Raw genomic sequence first — 15,991 nt, 5'->3', positions numbered from 1 at the left:
TGGAAAGGGTGGCACCGCCACCCACGTTGAAGGACTCTTGCTTCGCATGGGCCCTAACTTGGGTGGCAGGCCGTTACTGGCATGGTCGTCCTGCAGCCTCAGTGTATATTGCCTCATTATTATGCCCCAATCCCTAGTGAATGTCATTGAATTGCCTGCAGGGAAAGAGTTAATGGATTTCTTCAAGTAAAGCACTATGCAAATTAGAGTCAGAGTGTATTTTGTAGCTGCTGTACCATCAATCTTGATGTTATTTTATCAATATTTAGGGTTGGGGGTTAATCCCTGATTTCAAACGTCACCATACTAGATGGATTTAAAAGGTGGTATTCAATAAAATGATGTTGCTATAGACCTTAATCTGTGTTAGTTGGATTCATTTTAGTCATCTGAACTACTGAGCTAATGTGTTTCGAGTATACAATGTACTTACTCAGGACTATAAGCAATGTGTTGGTTATCTAAAAAAGGACAGTGCAAAGATCAATAGCGGGATCATCAAGATCATGTTACAACATTTTGCATGGGGCATTCTATTTCAAAGGACAAACATAAATCTTTTCCTGAAGTGCAGAAAACACTCTAAAATAACTGGGTTTTGGTGTGGAAGATCATTGCTGTGACAGACTAAGGAAAGAACGGAAATGTTATGCTTTTCATCTTACCCTTTATGCCAGAGCCTAACCTATACCTACCCCAAAGTCAGTCTAGATGTCTACCTGGGGCTTTAGTAGGTTTTGTGGCAGAGGATAGGGCTGTACCTGAAGTAAGGTTTTGAAGAAAGATGGGTCCCTGCGGTTCAGTGCAAACAAATTACTACCCAAGAGCTCCTTAGACAGCAATTTTCTGGGTCCAACTAATGGGTGACTCTATGTATCAATTTTCATTTCCCTTGTCTATATGATAAACCTTAAATGTTATCAATATCTTCCCTACACAGTTTTATCACTAAACCAACAAATATTTGCCCTTGCAACATAGTGCACGTTATCCTCATAAATTGAAATACATTGATAATGCCCTCATTCCTGTTTAGCATTTATAAAAATATGTATTCTCTTGTAGAGATAATATATGAGGGTTAAAAATGGAATAGTCAAGCAATATACAGTTTCTAATATTAACAAAAAATTAGTGGAGTAGATACCCAACATCCTACTCCTCTAAAATGTTACAAACTACCTACTACCAATCACAGATATGTGTGTGGCCATTCTGGCCCAGTAAAACTTAAAATCATACTCACAATTATGATGCTCTGGATCAACAAGCCAGGCAACAGGCATGGTTATGCAGATAACCCATTAGGAGCAAAAGGGTTAAAAACTGTCAGAAATCCATGGCGTCTATAGGTAGTTAACTAAGAAAAGCCCAAAAGTGATCTAGAGCCACAGATCAAAAAAGAATACAGGTAAAATATTTCAAATCCCCCTGCAAATGATACCTCTCGCCCCTTCTCTGTGTCTTGATAGAGCGACTTATCCTGGCCAAAGAAGTACAAAGGGCAGCAGGGGCTATATAAGGATACTGCATCAAAACTCAGTACCACCATAAACTCAGTGTGTCATCAGCACAGGGAAGATTGAAAGTCTAACCTAACAAACATACACCATGGTATCTCTTAAAGGTACTCCCATGGAAAAGAAAAATGTATGTTGAGAAATTGGTTAAAATGACTTATTTCAGCCACCGAAAGAGTGAAACAGTCTAAAAATTAGAATTTGGAAAAATTGGGCAAGTTGCAATTTTTAGCCTCATGAGTAGTTTACTGTCTCAGGGAGAAGGCATCTGAAAACTGTTTGCTGCTTCTTTTCAGGGCAGTTCAGCTTCATAAATTTGTTTTGCCTCCAAATTATTCAAGCATGCATTAAAAATCAGACTATGGGAATTGCTGTCTTGGCCTACTCATTAAATCTGCTTGCTTTCCTTTCTAGCAGGTCAAGATTTGTGGGCCAGCAGTGTCCTGCAAGACCTGCCCCTTCGTGGTTCAGCATAGTGTAGCCTTCAGTGAAATGTTAAGAACTCCCTCCAGGCTGCTAAAGCAGCTTCTTTTTAAAGGTTAAGTCCCACCCCTGTTTTCCTGTTAGCTGATCATATTCTAACAGATAATGATTCCAATGCTTTATCTTGTTAAAATATTGTGTATATTTGTGTGAATTCTTGTGCTTTTTGTTGCTTATATTTTAAAACTTTTGCTTGCAAGTTGCTAGATTCAGTGTAATAACAATACTGATAAACACACGCTCATTGAAAGCTCAGCCAGGAGTTTGTTTTGAAATATACTGCAGCAAACGGAGCTAGGTTTACGGATAAACTTGTTTCTTAGGCAATCTCGCGTGCATGCAGCATAGAAATCCATTAATCTATTTTCTAAACACGTCAAGCTTTTTGGTTTCCAGTGGCCAAATCAACCCTCTAATGCATTACGGAAAGTCTGAGTAATGTTCTGAATATTTCCAATTGTGCTTAAGAAGAGATTGCTGGCAAAGTCTATAGTTGGAATGCACATTTGGGAAATGTATCTCTGTCAATGCTAACAGGAATGTTTCTTATGTGGCTACAGGCTGATGTGACCTGGCTTGGAGTTTGGAGCTGTTCATATTATAGACATATAAGGCATTTTATGAAAGTAAAGTGTTGCAGAGAATGTCTGGATGTATCTGAACTGGGACAGAGGTAATGCTATATTGGCCACAATGGTGAACCTAGAACAGATACACATTGTAATGTTACTAAGTGTAGGTGCAAGGTAATAGAGAAAGAACGAACATACACGAAGGTATACCAGCCAGGTTTTCCTGGCATGAGCCCAGCAGACATGGTAGCACAGGATCGTGTTTACATGCAGAGACATAAGAGAAGAAACAATGTACAGGGATATGATGCATATAAAGGGTTTCATTGAAGAGCAACTCAACTAATTGGCCTGGATAACATGTACTGATCTCAGTACATATGTGACTCGAATGGTCCAAATCTCTTAAATCATCAACTTTGTGTGATATTATTTTCATTCAGTTTATTCACCCAATACGTTTTAATCCTCATTTACTGGTATGTGTGTCTGTTAAGTGGTGTGTTTCTAATAGTTGGTCAGTAAAGAATATTTAGCTGGCTTGCCTGTCTGTTGATTATTTCCCTCCTGTTCTATTGTTTTTCTTTTCTTTTTTTGTGGCAGTACCAAATCAAACAGTATGTAATCCATCTGTTTGCTTAACAACATTCTCATATTGGAATGCATTAATTTTGTATGTTGCTTCTTTAGTTCATAGAAAACAATTAAAACATGTTGTTTTGTGGCTCAGTGCTGGCTATAGAGATAGCATATTTCACTCTACAGGCCAGAGATAGTTGATTCACTCTACAGGCCAGAACTCGCCTGATTACCAATAATGTTGAACTCATGGAAATAAGGGAATTTTAACATTTGCCATATTGAGTTTTTCGATATTGTATCTGTGTTGTCTGAAGTGTGCTTCATTTTGCTACTTTTTTATATTTCGGTTTAAATTCCTAGAAAAGGTTCTCAGTCAGTGTAACAAAATGTGTGAGTTCTGGTTGTGGGGGACAGGGATTTGAAACAGCTCAGCTCTCCCTCATAGAGAACCCACTGGCTCCTTGATTGTGGTAATGTGCCAACTGAATGCACATGCACGGTTAAGAGACGCTGCGTATTCTGCTAGGCAAAGGGGCTCACTACTAATATCCCTCTAATGTAGATGCAGGGACCCACAGCTGATAGGTCTATTATTGGCAAACAGGACATACTGTCCAGCAGTAGCAATTTTATTTTGTATAAATCCAACACAATGCTGCCCTGTAACACAGTAAAAACCTCTCCTTACAGTACAGTTCATTTGAGGTGCGAACTATCCTGAATTTATACACAACTATTGCCCATGCAAGGTTGCACCAGTTTCAGCTGTCTATTATGTTGATGGCCTTCATAAGGACTGCCATCCACTTCGAGTGGCAAGGCGTGCGTGCATGCCAGTGCTTTTCTGGATGCGGCTCACGCCTATCTTGGAATTTTAGAGATCCCCCTATGTTTAGGAAAGTGATTTAGGACTCTTAGCCTGAGTTTTTGATCCTGCCGGCATATTCCAAGTTCTATACTTGCCAGCTTTCCCCAGTTCAACGTCTAAATGTAGGATCCCTGAAGTAGACTGTATGCCATATCAAAAGAGTTGGTACCCCACCATAATCCAGAGAAAGTGTGTTCTCTCGATCAGAGAAAGCAGAGTTGTTTCACAAATCCCTCCTCTAACATAAGTACCCATTTACTGTGTGTACTGTTAATTCCTTGTGTGCTAAAAAAAATATCAAGGTAGGCTGCAACATGTGTGAGACGTTTCTTTTGAACCTAAATGTGCAAGAAATAATCTTGCACAGAAGAATGCCTTACAGCGTACAAATGTAGTTCTAACAAGTTCTTTATTTCTTGTATTCAGAAACGTTTTCAATTTCTGCTTAATTGTTTTAAATTATGCCTTTTTCCAAAGCAGGGTCTTTCTCTTCATGCATTGTTCAAGGCATCAGTAGCTTATCAGTGTTAGTTTGGGAACTGTTTGGTCTGAAAGCGAACGATCATCTGGTCGTCGTATCTGCAGGGTAATGTCTAATACTAAGACAATGGGCCTCATTACGAGTCCGGCGGAAACCATGACGAAAAAACGTCAGCTAGCCGCTGGACCCGTAATGATTTAACGGCACCTGACTTGCCGGAATAACCGGAGCATTACAGTCCCGGCGGTCTGGTAAGTCAGGCGCCAGTAAAATGTTGATCCCCATTCCCGTGGCGCCCCATAGGACTCCACGGGAATGGGGACCACGGAAGCACCGGCACCGTTAAAAACGGTGAAAGTCTGCTGGCGGGTGCCGTTCTGCCTGCCAGGGTCAGACCTGGTGGGTGAAACGGCACTCGCCAGCAGACTCGTAGTTTGCCAGTCCGGAAACAACGGTGCCGGTTAACTTTCCGGCACTGTTGTTTCCGGACAGGCAAACTTGTAATGAGACCCAACATTTCTTGGAAAACAAGACCCAGTGTCAGCTTGGCTTCTGCTAATTTGCAAACATTGCCTAATCTCGTCTTGACGATGATTGCCTGCCAAACTAATATTGGGCCGTGCCCTGTTTATGAGAGAATTAAACCAGGACCTTTTTTGAGTCAAATATGCAGCCGAAGATGTGTTCCATCTGTCTCCAGTGGGATTCTTTAATTATAATCCTGTACATTGCAATCTTCAGATGTCTGATGATTGCACCATTGGGATGCTGACGTATCTGGACTTGAATCTGACGTCATTCTTTAATGTCTGGCTTATCCAGTGCTCCTTCCGTTTCAACCACAAGGGAAGTGAATAGGAGGCAGGGCATTGCTGATAAGCACAATATAAGGTTTTGGACACTATTCTAGTCATGCGCTCAATAACACAGCAGCTATTCAGACAAGCAGGGCCAAAAGTACCAACGCCACCTTATCAGATGCTTGTAAAGCTAGTGAGGCCAATTCACAAAGATGTTACGCTGAATAAAAATGACTTTCCATTGGTTTGGAACTGGAGGTAGAGTTGCTGTTCACCAAAGAAAATGCGCTGAGTAGCCCTGACTTACGGCTGACTTACTGACAGAAAGGCATAGTATAGGCATCTCCAGCGGTAAGTCAAGGGTAAGTGTAAATTGCTCAGGGCAAGTGCTTTGTGAATAGGTCCCACTAGGTGTCCTCTCTCAGCCGTCCCCCCAGCTATTAAATAGATGCATTGTAAATGGGATGAAAAAATGGTGGCCGAGCGGCCCTGATCATGGGACTGCTGTTTCCCACTGTAAAAGGCTAGAAGGTCTTAAAAGCTGAAGTCCATAAGAAAGCAAACAGACAGGTCTATCCAGAAAACATTAGGTTTACTTAACATTCATATGAGCCTACATGTGTGGACTGAAACGGTTTTGCACAGCACTCTCATGACAGGGGAGAAGAACTAGTAAGGCAGGAGAGGACATGGAGTGACGTAAGATGAGGACTACATTTCATAGTTTGGTACAATTTACTTTTAGTTTCGTTTATTTCCCATTTCTGAGGATGATCGAGAGGTTATTCTGATGCTTAGTAAGGGTCATCATTTAGCAGAAGTTGATACTCTGTTGCTGCTGGCCTCCCTTGCACAATGTATGGAAATCCCTATGATTTATCCAACATGGCCGCTGGAGTTAGCTGAAAAAATAGAGCAAGTCCATTGTAATTACTTGCATAAGAGAGGCAAACTTAGTGCTAAATCCATTTACTCCTTTCTTGCCACCCACCCCCCCCCCCCGCCCTCGTGCTAAAACCTTTAAATTATATACATTTTTAGCGAAGTCTGCTTCCTCCTTATTATCGTATATGCAAGCGGAAGACAATATGCACACTGAATTTGCTCCATTGTTTGCTCGGATGCAAACTCTATGCTCTATGTGATGTGACGCGTGTTACAACAGAGGTAGCTCCGCCTTCAGCTGGTGCTGGCTTGCATAGCTCGTGTTTAGGTCTGCAGAGTGAACGCTTGCACTCTGACAGCCTATTGAAGTTACACGTTTAGAGCGAGGCTAGTTTCGCGGTCGAACATGACCTGGGCATCTTGCTGAAAACGACATTCCAACAGCTGAACATTTTTTAACAGCCAGTGGAGCCGTCTAACTAGGGAAAGCTTTGTGAAATATGATTTTAAAAACAGGTTGTATTTCTTAGTTCCCTGCTGCTTAGCGCATTAACGTGTTAAGCACTTCATTCCTGCATTGCATTGTCTTGGTGTTATTATTCAATTAATTGCATATGGATGCCTCCGATTGCTTTTTGAACTACATAAGTAAATTAACAATCCATAATGGCTGAGCAAATTCTGCAGTCCTGTCTTCATCTCCATGCTGAGGACCCTGCAGTTACTGACACCAATCCATAATGGCTGCCAATGGCTGAGCAAACTCTGCAGTCCTGTCTTCATCTCCATACCAGGGAACCTGCAGCTTACTGACACCAATCCATAATGGCTGCCAATGGCTGAGCAAACTCTGCAGTCCTGTCTTCATCTCCATACCGGGGAACCTGCAGCTTACTGACACCAATCCATAATGGCTGCCAATGGCTGAGCAAACTCTGCAGTCCTTTCTTCATCTCCATACCGGGGAACCTGCAGCTTACTGACACCAATCCATACTGGGTGTCAATGGCTGAGCAAACTCTGCAGTCCTTTCTTCATCTCCATGCTGAGGACCCTGCAGTTACTGACACCAATCCATACTGGGTGTCAATGGCTGAGCAAACTCTGCAGTCCTTTCTTCATCTCCATGCTGAGGACCCTGCAGTTACTGACACCAATCCATACTGGGTGTCAATGGCTGAGCAAACTCTGCAGTCCTTTCTTCATCTCCATGCTGAGGACCCTGCAGTTACTGACACCAATCCATACTGGGTGTCAATGGCTGAGCAAACTCTGCAGTCCTTTCTTCATCTCCATGCTGAGGACCCTGCAGTTACCGACACCAATCCATACTGGGTGTCAATGGCTGAGCAACCTTTGCAGTCCTTTCTTCATCTCCATACCGGGGGACCTGCAGCTTACTGACACCAATCCATAATGGCTGCCAATGGCTGAGCAACCTCTGCAGTCCTTTCTTCATCTCCATGCTGAGGACCCTGCAGTTACTGACACCAGTCCATACTGGGTGTGAATGGCTGAGCAAACTCTGCAGTCCTTTCTTCATCTCCATACCGGGGGACCTGCAGCTTACTGACACCAATCCATAATGGCTGCCAATGGCTGAGCAAACTCTGCAGCCTTCCTTCATCTCCATACAGCAGTAGACATTTTGCAAGGGCCTGTTGAGCTGGTGATAGATTTGTTATATGTTGCTATAAAGGGCTTGCATTTCTTTTCATATTTCTTTTCACTTTTGGCCGGCTAGTGAACCTGCCTGCCTTAAGGATAGATTTCAATTCGTCACATAATACTTTTAAGTGAATGTTTGGTTTCCATGCTGTTTGTACTATTCAGTACTACATGCGATAAATAGGTGGCACTGTGCAGTCAGACATGGTTGAACTCTGACAAATATTTGTTGTGACCGCAAAAATGATGCAATATTGCCCTCCCTCTATCTCATGCTGATAATAAAGTGAAAGAGTGACATATGCAGTGGTAAGAAGACGCCTGCAACCCCCTAAAAAAAAAACACAAATGTCCTCATTATGATACTGGCGGTAGCCGTGCCGGTAAACCCAGCACGGCTGCCACCGGTATCAATTTTTTCCTGGCGCCCGCAAATGGGCAATTACTGGGTCATTACGGCCGTGCTGTATTTTAGATCAGGGACTGAGCACAGACACTTACGGCTGTTCTGCTGCTCTCAGTGCCGCCTCTATCCCAGTGCAGAAACAAAATCATGTGTTTCTGTTGTGTACATCAATTACAAAATTGCCGTATAATGAGCATTTGTCCAAATGTTCTCATGTTGTGGAATCTGGCTTGCTCTACTCACTCGCACATGAAAAGGTATGCTCACATCCATTCCAGAACTGCACACTAAGAAAGAGATGAATGGGGGCAAGGGTCTGAGATGCACTGTTGTGTTTTCTCTAGTAATACACATCTGTGCTATTTGAGAAATCAGGCAGGGAATTGTCTTCATGCCTTAGTGTTGAGTTGTTTTTTTAAATTCACCGGGATAAAGATCTTTTTGAATGCACCATTTTGTTTCACATTGTCACACGTGCAACCTGATATGTAAAGGTTTATCATGTTGTGAAAGAGGCGCACGATCCTGAAGCAAAACAGCCCCAAACTCTTTAGGACCTCTCACCAGTGGCACAGTGCACGTCCCCTACAAGCCAGGTAAGGAAAATCGGGGTCTATGAAACATATTGTTGTACGAATTAACCATTGGTTCCACACTTTATAATGCAATCTGTTCTGCTTTTATCTTGTGCATTTGCAATGAAGTTGCAGTTACTCGATGTTGTAGTCAGACTTTGAGTTAAGCAACCTGTTTCTTTGTTCGACTTAAAAACCGAATGGTTGAGCGAGAAATGTCCATCGGAGGGTAAGGCCAGAGATCATGCACATGGTATAGTCATACAGAAATCAGGGGTTCCATACAGGGTTTCCATCACACAACATGCTTAGCAGAAGGACCCACTCTGCATAGCATCCGGTCTACAGGCATGTCTGAGTTCCCCTGTGCTACCTACAGTTTACAACCAAGCACCGCCCCCCTGTTGCACATTTTTGTGCAAAGGGATTTGCTTGGTTATCTTAGTAATGCCAGCTCTAGAGAGGCATGCCAACTTCAATTCCTGGTTGATTCTTGGAGTAGGGTTTTGGGAATACCTGCTATTCCAAGTGCTCATACTCCTAATCTCATAAGTAAAACCGTATTCATTGTTAAGTAATTGTATGTTGATATGCTCACAGCTGCTCAGTCTGTTGATGTGAGCTGAGGATGCTGTGTGAGTTTGAAAGTGTGTGCATTGCACCATCTTGTCATATTTTCAGCTAATCAAATCATGTCTTTCAAAACCTGGACTATTAGCAAACGTTCCTGTGGGTTAGAGAAGGCAGGATCCCACCTGTATAGGATTGTTGTTGTGTTTGTTTTTCATTATGACTATCAGGAGTGATCGCCATTCTCCTTGCGAAGCAATAAAGGCTGCGATTATATCAGAAGGAAAGCACACATTTTCCTAGGTGGACAGTTTTATGTTCCCCTTTTCAGATCAATCTAATGGTGGATGCCTAAACGAGACACAAGTAATTTCAGAAAAAGTCACTGTGCTTCCCAAATGCGCTGATAGATTTCGATTCCAATGTATAGTTGTTTCTACTGCCTGCACTGGGGAATGCTGTGGCCCTCCTTTTGAGGATGAAGTAATACCCTTCAATTATCTTCCGAATCGAAAATGGCCTCAGCGACCGTGCTTGTCATCATAAAGTCTGACAAACAGCTGCGTAAGACAATACAATGATACGTTATTAGCAAGACATATGGGGTTGCAATTGTCTCCAAAGTGACTGGGGTTGCGTAGTTATTGCAGCGGGATTGCATATGCCTCTGTGGCTCTGATGACGTCACATGCTGCTATGTCTCCTGATGCTTTTTTCGCGCTACTACTGGGTGTTTTCCTATTAGGATATGTATCTTTTTCGTGTCTTCAGGCTTTGTGAAGTTAGTGATTTTGTAGGAGAATTCAGTACACGAGGAAGTGGATTTAAGTCTCCGATTTCCACATCACATTGTTGGCAGATCTGGTTATGCCCTATTTTCCTTGTCTGCCTCCATCATCCTCTTTCGATCTTGGGAGAGACTGTGGCCACTGACCTTGTATTTGGTCATCAGTTGTCTGTTTGAGGTTGTTCACTGTGCATAAGTATTCTGGCCAAGAGTAGTTCCTGACAAGCAGTCTGTAGCAATTCAATTTGCCTTGTACTTTTTGCTTGGGTTACCAACAGTTCTATATCTCTGTGTTGCCTTATCAAACATCAGACCAAGATGGCTGCCATGTTACCCCATGTGTTACACCTCGATCCAGTCCTGATTTTTTCCCACTGCATACAAGGGCTTATAGTTTTGTTTTTTTCATTGAGCAAATGGGCCTACAAGTCGCAGCATTTAATGGGAAGCACAGGACTGCCTCAAGGAGACAAGCATTGAGCTGGGAAAGGTGGCAGCCATGGTTTTGCTGGTGTTCTTTTTCTCTGCCAAGTGTGTGTCCCTGTTCCAATCATTTTAGTATAGTCATCATCGGGCAATGCTTTTAATGCCTCATTAAGTTGGATTTACAGTCCTTTAAATTGGAGATACTGTTATTTGTTTGGGGTGCAGCTTGAATTTTGCAATTTCTTCTTCTTTTTTCGAGTATTAGTGGGGGTCGCCCTAGTTCTGCTCGAGGCTTTTTTATGTATGCTCAGTGAAGGTGCGCGATACCTGAGCAGATGGAACCTGTGGGAGGAGCCAAATATCGCTGTTGATATTTGGAGATTCAGCCAGAAACAGTTTGTGAATTATATTACGATTGTTTGTTTCTTGATCCCCTTTCCTTCCTTCAACTCCAAAAACAGAAAAGAAACTAGAAATAAGAAACCTTGAGTTAAAACCCCTTGTGATTGCTTTATTGTTAACCCCTATCCCTTAACGTCCCTCTGTCAACTTCGCAAAAAGGAAAGAAATGTTAAAAAAAAAAAACTCCGGGAATCACTTTTTGGACCCCTTTGATAGTTTTTATCTTTTTTCTCTTATACCACAGTACACATAGAAAAAGAGAAGCCTGCAAGGGAACACTTCCCCTTTGTGCTGGCCGACCTCCGCAACTGTTATTGGACAAGTTCATCTCTTTGGAAGCACCTCTTCTTTGGCTGAGGAGGAGGGTGAACAGGGAGATGCAGGGATGAGGGTCAGGAGGAGCTGATACGTGTTTACTACAGAAGTAACAAAGGGGAAAAGTAGTTCCCAAAGCAACATATTCTTATTCAGTTGCCCAAGGTTGGGTTACTACTCACACATGGTGCAAAATCAGCACTTTAGCCACTTGTATACACATGCCAGCGGCGCGTTGTATGAATCTTAATAACATGACATCATTTGACCAAAACTAAAAGTGAGACGAAACGGATTTGTTTTTCTTCCACATTGCTTAATTGTTACAGTACTAGCTGTACGTTTACAGCTGCTCAAGTGATCAAACACATTTTTTAGCACGCCAGAAATTACGGAAGGTTCGCAGATTGAGGATTGAGCGGTGCACCCCAAGTGCACCGATTTTGGTCAATTTCTTAAACAGGGATTTAAAAGGCAAGTTTAAATGTTCCAAGGTTATCAGCGTGGCTGCTACTCAGCCACATGCATAATAGGACAGGTGATTGGGAGTGGAATAGGCTGCTCAAAACATATGCCTGTAGCTTTTGGTTTGCAGCTGTTAAAATGATAAAAACAAATTCGTCAGTGCTCGAGAAAGTTCAGGGTGACCTCAAAGTAAGATAGAAGTGATTACGCCGAATTGTGCAGCTTTTGGTGTATTACAAAAGCAGAGAATAGAATTCAGGTTTGCAAATTCCATGGTTGGCATATTTAAAAGAGATAGGAAGTGTGCTTCGCAGTGAACTAGGGTGCTCAACTCCTGGCCTGGCGCCTACTGGGCATTGGGCCTTTACAACATTAATGTAGCATCTCGTGTTATCCTGGACTTCACTGCTCAATTTGCAAAAAGCAAAACACAGGAGAAATGAAATCTGCAGCACCAGGGGCGTTGCTAGAGGGGGGGGCTAAGGGGGCTATAGCCCCTGATCTTTTGGTTGTAGCCCCGGATAGAATCTCAGGAGCTACAGCCAAAAGACTAGCTAGCCCCAAGTCCCAACAGTTCCGAAATCAGCATAACCCCGGGTCTTTTCCAGACCTAGCAACTCCCCTGTGCAGCACCATCATGTCCCACCACTACTGAGGGAAACCAGATAAGAAAGGCCCTTTTTCACTTACACATGAGTGTGCATTGGTGTTCTATAACAATGGAAACAAACAGAAGGAACCCTATAGATATGGCTTTTGCTACATGTGTGCTATTACCCGCTGCAGCCAAGCGCTTCCACCTAGCCCAATACACTTACTTCATATAATTTCTATAGCTCTGTGCGTGTATTTCTCTGTGCAGCGCCCTGCTCTGTAACATGTGTCACTGTAGGTGTAATGTACGTGCGTCATGAAATCACCCTACATGTCACTCTTATGCCACTGCATAGTTTTCATAGCTGGTACATGCACCCCCTCTTGTGGACGCTACATTTACATTTTTTCATAACCGCCATCTGCGACAAAATGAATGTAACAAAATTAGTGTACCTACAAATTAGACCAAAGTTAGCGAGTGAAGGGTGGGTAAACAGTCTGGGAAACTGGGAGAAAACTGGAACAAAGAGGCTGGCGTAATCCTGCCATCAGTATTTAAGGTCGCCTGTCCCCGGCCTCTGAAGTCAACACCCAGGTGCAACATATCTTTGCCCTGCTACTCGGAGTTTCCCTTCTTCACTGTCCCCCCCCTCCCTTCCTGTGTATTTGTCTGGTTCTGGGTCACCTCACCGTAACCTCCTCATCTGACACCCTTTGTTCACGGAGGAGAGAGGGTGTGGCGCCTTAGCCCTCTGGCATAATATGATATGATATGATATGGCATTTGTTTGTTTGTTTGTTTATTTATTTGATAAAGCGTACCAAACCCCTCAGGTAGCTGGGCGCAACATTACAAGTATACTTGAAGCTTAGTTACAGAGTAAATAGGGTACGTACATACAGGAAATAAACAGAATTACTGCCACATATTTTACAAAGAGACTAGTATCCACAAATAGGTGATTATAGTCGAAGGGTGCAATAGTAACAGATACATTGAGAGCGGTAAGGCCCCGACAGGCATTAGGTAGCAAGAGAAGTCATGGTATAAGTACAGGAAGAGATGGGTTTAGGAGTCGATAGCAACAGGTTTAGGAGTCGTTCGTTCGTATCTAGGTGAGGACTTTTTCCGTCTAAATCTGGAATAAGGTTGGTCTGTTCTGAGATCTAAGGGGAGTGCATTCCAGGATTGCGTGGCTATGACTGGGAAGCTAGAGCCGCCAGCTGTGGTGCGTTTAAATCTAGGGATCTCTAAGGTGTGGGCATTGGCAGATCTCATGGGGCAGGCAGTAAGTCTCTTGTTTATTCTCTCTACAAGATAAGGTGGAGCTATGTTGTTCAGACATTTGGACGTGAGAGAGTGTGTTTTAAGGAGGATCCTGTCGTTGATCTTCAGCCAGTGGACGTCTCTTCTAAATGTAGAGATGTGATCTATGTTAGGGATATTTAGAGCTGCTCTAAGGGCATTGTTTTGAAGTCTTTGCATTTTGTCAATAATGTACTTATTGGCTCCCGTGTATAAGGCATTGCATTAGTCCAATCTGGATATTATGAGGGCTTTGGCCGGGGTAAAGCAACTGGTTTCAGAGAGAAAAGGTCTACAGGCCCGGATCAGTTTGCATGTATATGCTGTTGACAATGCTAGTGAGTTGACTTGCTTCTTAAGGCTAAGTGCAGAGTCCAGGTAGAATCCTAGTGTTTTAACTGCGGGCATCACTTTGATGACGTTGTTGTCAATGTTGAAGGAGTACACAAGTGTTTCTAGGCACGACAAGACAACGAGGGGGAAACAAGGGAGGACAACATAACGATCTTACTAGGCCTTGTATCATTCAGATTGTGCAAGTGCAGGGTGTTATGTTACTGCATGGCACCTGGCAGGGGTGTTGCTAGGTCTGGAAAAGATCCAGGGCTATGCTCATTTTGGTACTGTCGGGACTGGGGGCTAGCTAGACTTTTTGGTTATAACCACAGAGTTACTATCCAGGGCTACAACCAAAAGACCCAGGGCTATAGCCCCCTCAGCCCCCCCCCAGCAACACCTCTGGCACCTGGACGCCCACCCCTTCAGGGTCGCTGCGCTATTTCTCAATGCTGACCTGGCTCAGCTTGACAAAAGTCTGAAATGCGTCTCTCCTTTGCCATCGCTTCAACCCCCAGGCTAGGCACATTCATTAAGTTTGGCACAAAATAGAGATGGCCGTTTCTTCCAGCACAGGCTTGTGGCCAACAACCACAGGAGCCGCTCTCTTTCTGGGTCTGGCCGTTTCTCAAAGAGACCACACTCTCAAGGCAGGCAGCTGCGATTGAAAGAGGAAAGTTAAAGCATTTTGTCATGCGAATGCTCTTTCCCTTCTCATTAAAGTGCAAGCTTTAAAAAAAATTACATTAGGAGGAATCCACTTATGGATGCAGAAAAGCCTTCAAAACCATTTTGCTAATGACTCACGCGCCGCCCCCACTTATGGGAAAAGAAAGGCGCTCATTGAAGTGGATCCAGCGAAGGAGCTCCCGCGCTGCAGCCGGGCAGAGTGTTTATGAATATTTCACAAAATGGTGGCCTTGAATCTTGGCTCTGGTCTCGCGCCTTCGCTAAAAGAAAGCTTAAGGGGGGAGGGGGGATCTTTTGTTAATGTGTGAGAGGCAGTGTTGTTGGTGTGGAGCTGCAGAAGTGCGCTTTATGAGGCTCAGTACACTGTGATGTTCTGCACCTCAGCACTCCTCTCTATGATACAGTGACCGGTCCCTCCATTTCAGAAACAAACAAGGTAGTTCCTGCGCGCTGGCTGTGTTCGTTTCCGTAAATCTCTCATGCTTTAAGCAGACTGCTAGTATACGCTGCTTGCCTTTAGGAAGCGGGCGTTATTGACTTTATTTGCACGAAAGGGAAAATGTACCAGAATAAGCTTTCCGTAGTTTTTAAAAGTGCCTCGCTGGAATACATTACGGCTCACATGACAATATGTGACTTGCGCCCCCAGCGCAATATGTCTATGTTCAGGTGTAGTGAAGGATGGCAGTTTGGTGGTGTACGTTATTGCCTGTGAGGTTTATATTGGACTTTAGAGTGGCTTTGAGTGGTGGGAAGAGAAGCAGCTTTGTGTCAGGTGGTTATAGGCGTGGTATGGTTTAGTGCAGGGTTTCATGCATATAGCACAACCAGCGTGATCTTGGCTTTTCCAGGCCGAGGCACACTTGCAGACATACACGCAGACGTGCTGGGGTGCCAACACGTAACGGTGCTACATGGGTTTGGTTGTTCAAAGGTTTTGCAAACAGCCCAGGGGCGCAATTGAAAGGAACGCAGAGAATGCTGTGCTTTCATTTGCGCTCAGTGCTGACATGCTCAGATCACCTTGTTCTCAAAGTTGGCCGGAGCATTTCAGGAGGGACTGGATAGCAGCGCAAAGATTTGCTCTCCAGCCCCCTTGCATACATGTGTGTTGGGAGCGCACTGCCAACACATGGGCCTTAAAATGGCCCATCTCAGTGAAATACCTGAGCAAAAAGAAAGCACTTCCATCCGTCTTTGGAGGATGGAAACGCACGTGTGACAGCTGCACTACAAAAGGGAATACCTTATTTCATG

General features: G+C 43.6%; 1 protein-coding gene across 2 annotated transcripts in view; it reads left to right on the top strand.

Moving 5' to 3' along the window:
• BANK1 (B cell scaffold protein with ankyrin repeats 1) overlaps positions 1 to 15,991 on the top strand; it is a 2,974,928-nt gene that overhangs the window by 2,011,204 nt on the left and 947,733 nt on the right. The window lies entirely within an intron of this gene.

Source organism: Ambystoma mexicanum, chromosome 6q (genome assembly GCF_040938575.1).
Source record: "Ambystoma mexicanum isolate Mex_15411 chromosome 6q, UKY_AmexF1_1, whole genome shotgun sequence".
Classification (NCBI taxonomy): domain Eukaryota; kingdom Metazoa; phylum Chordata; class Amphibia; order Caudata; family Ambystomatidae; genus Ambystoma; species Ambystoma mexicanum.
Note: the sequence above shows the minus strand (reverse complement) of the source record. Positions and strands in the feature narration are given on the sequence as shown.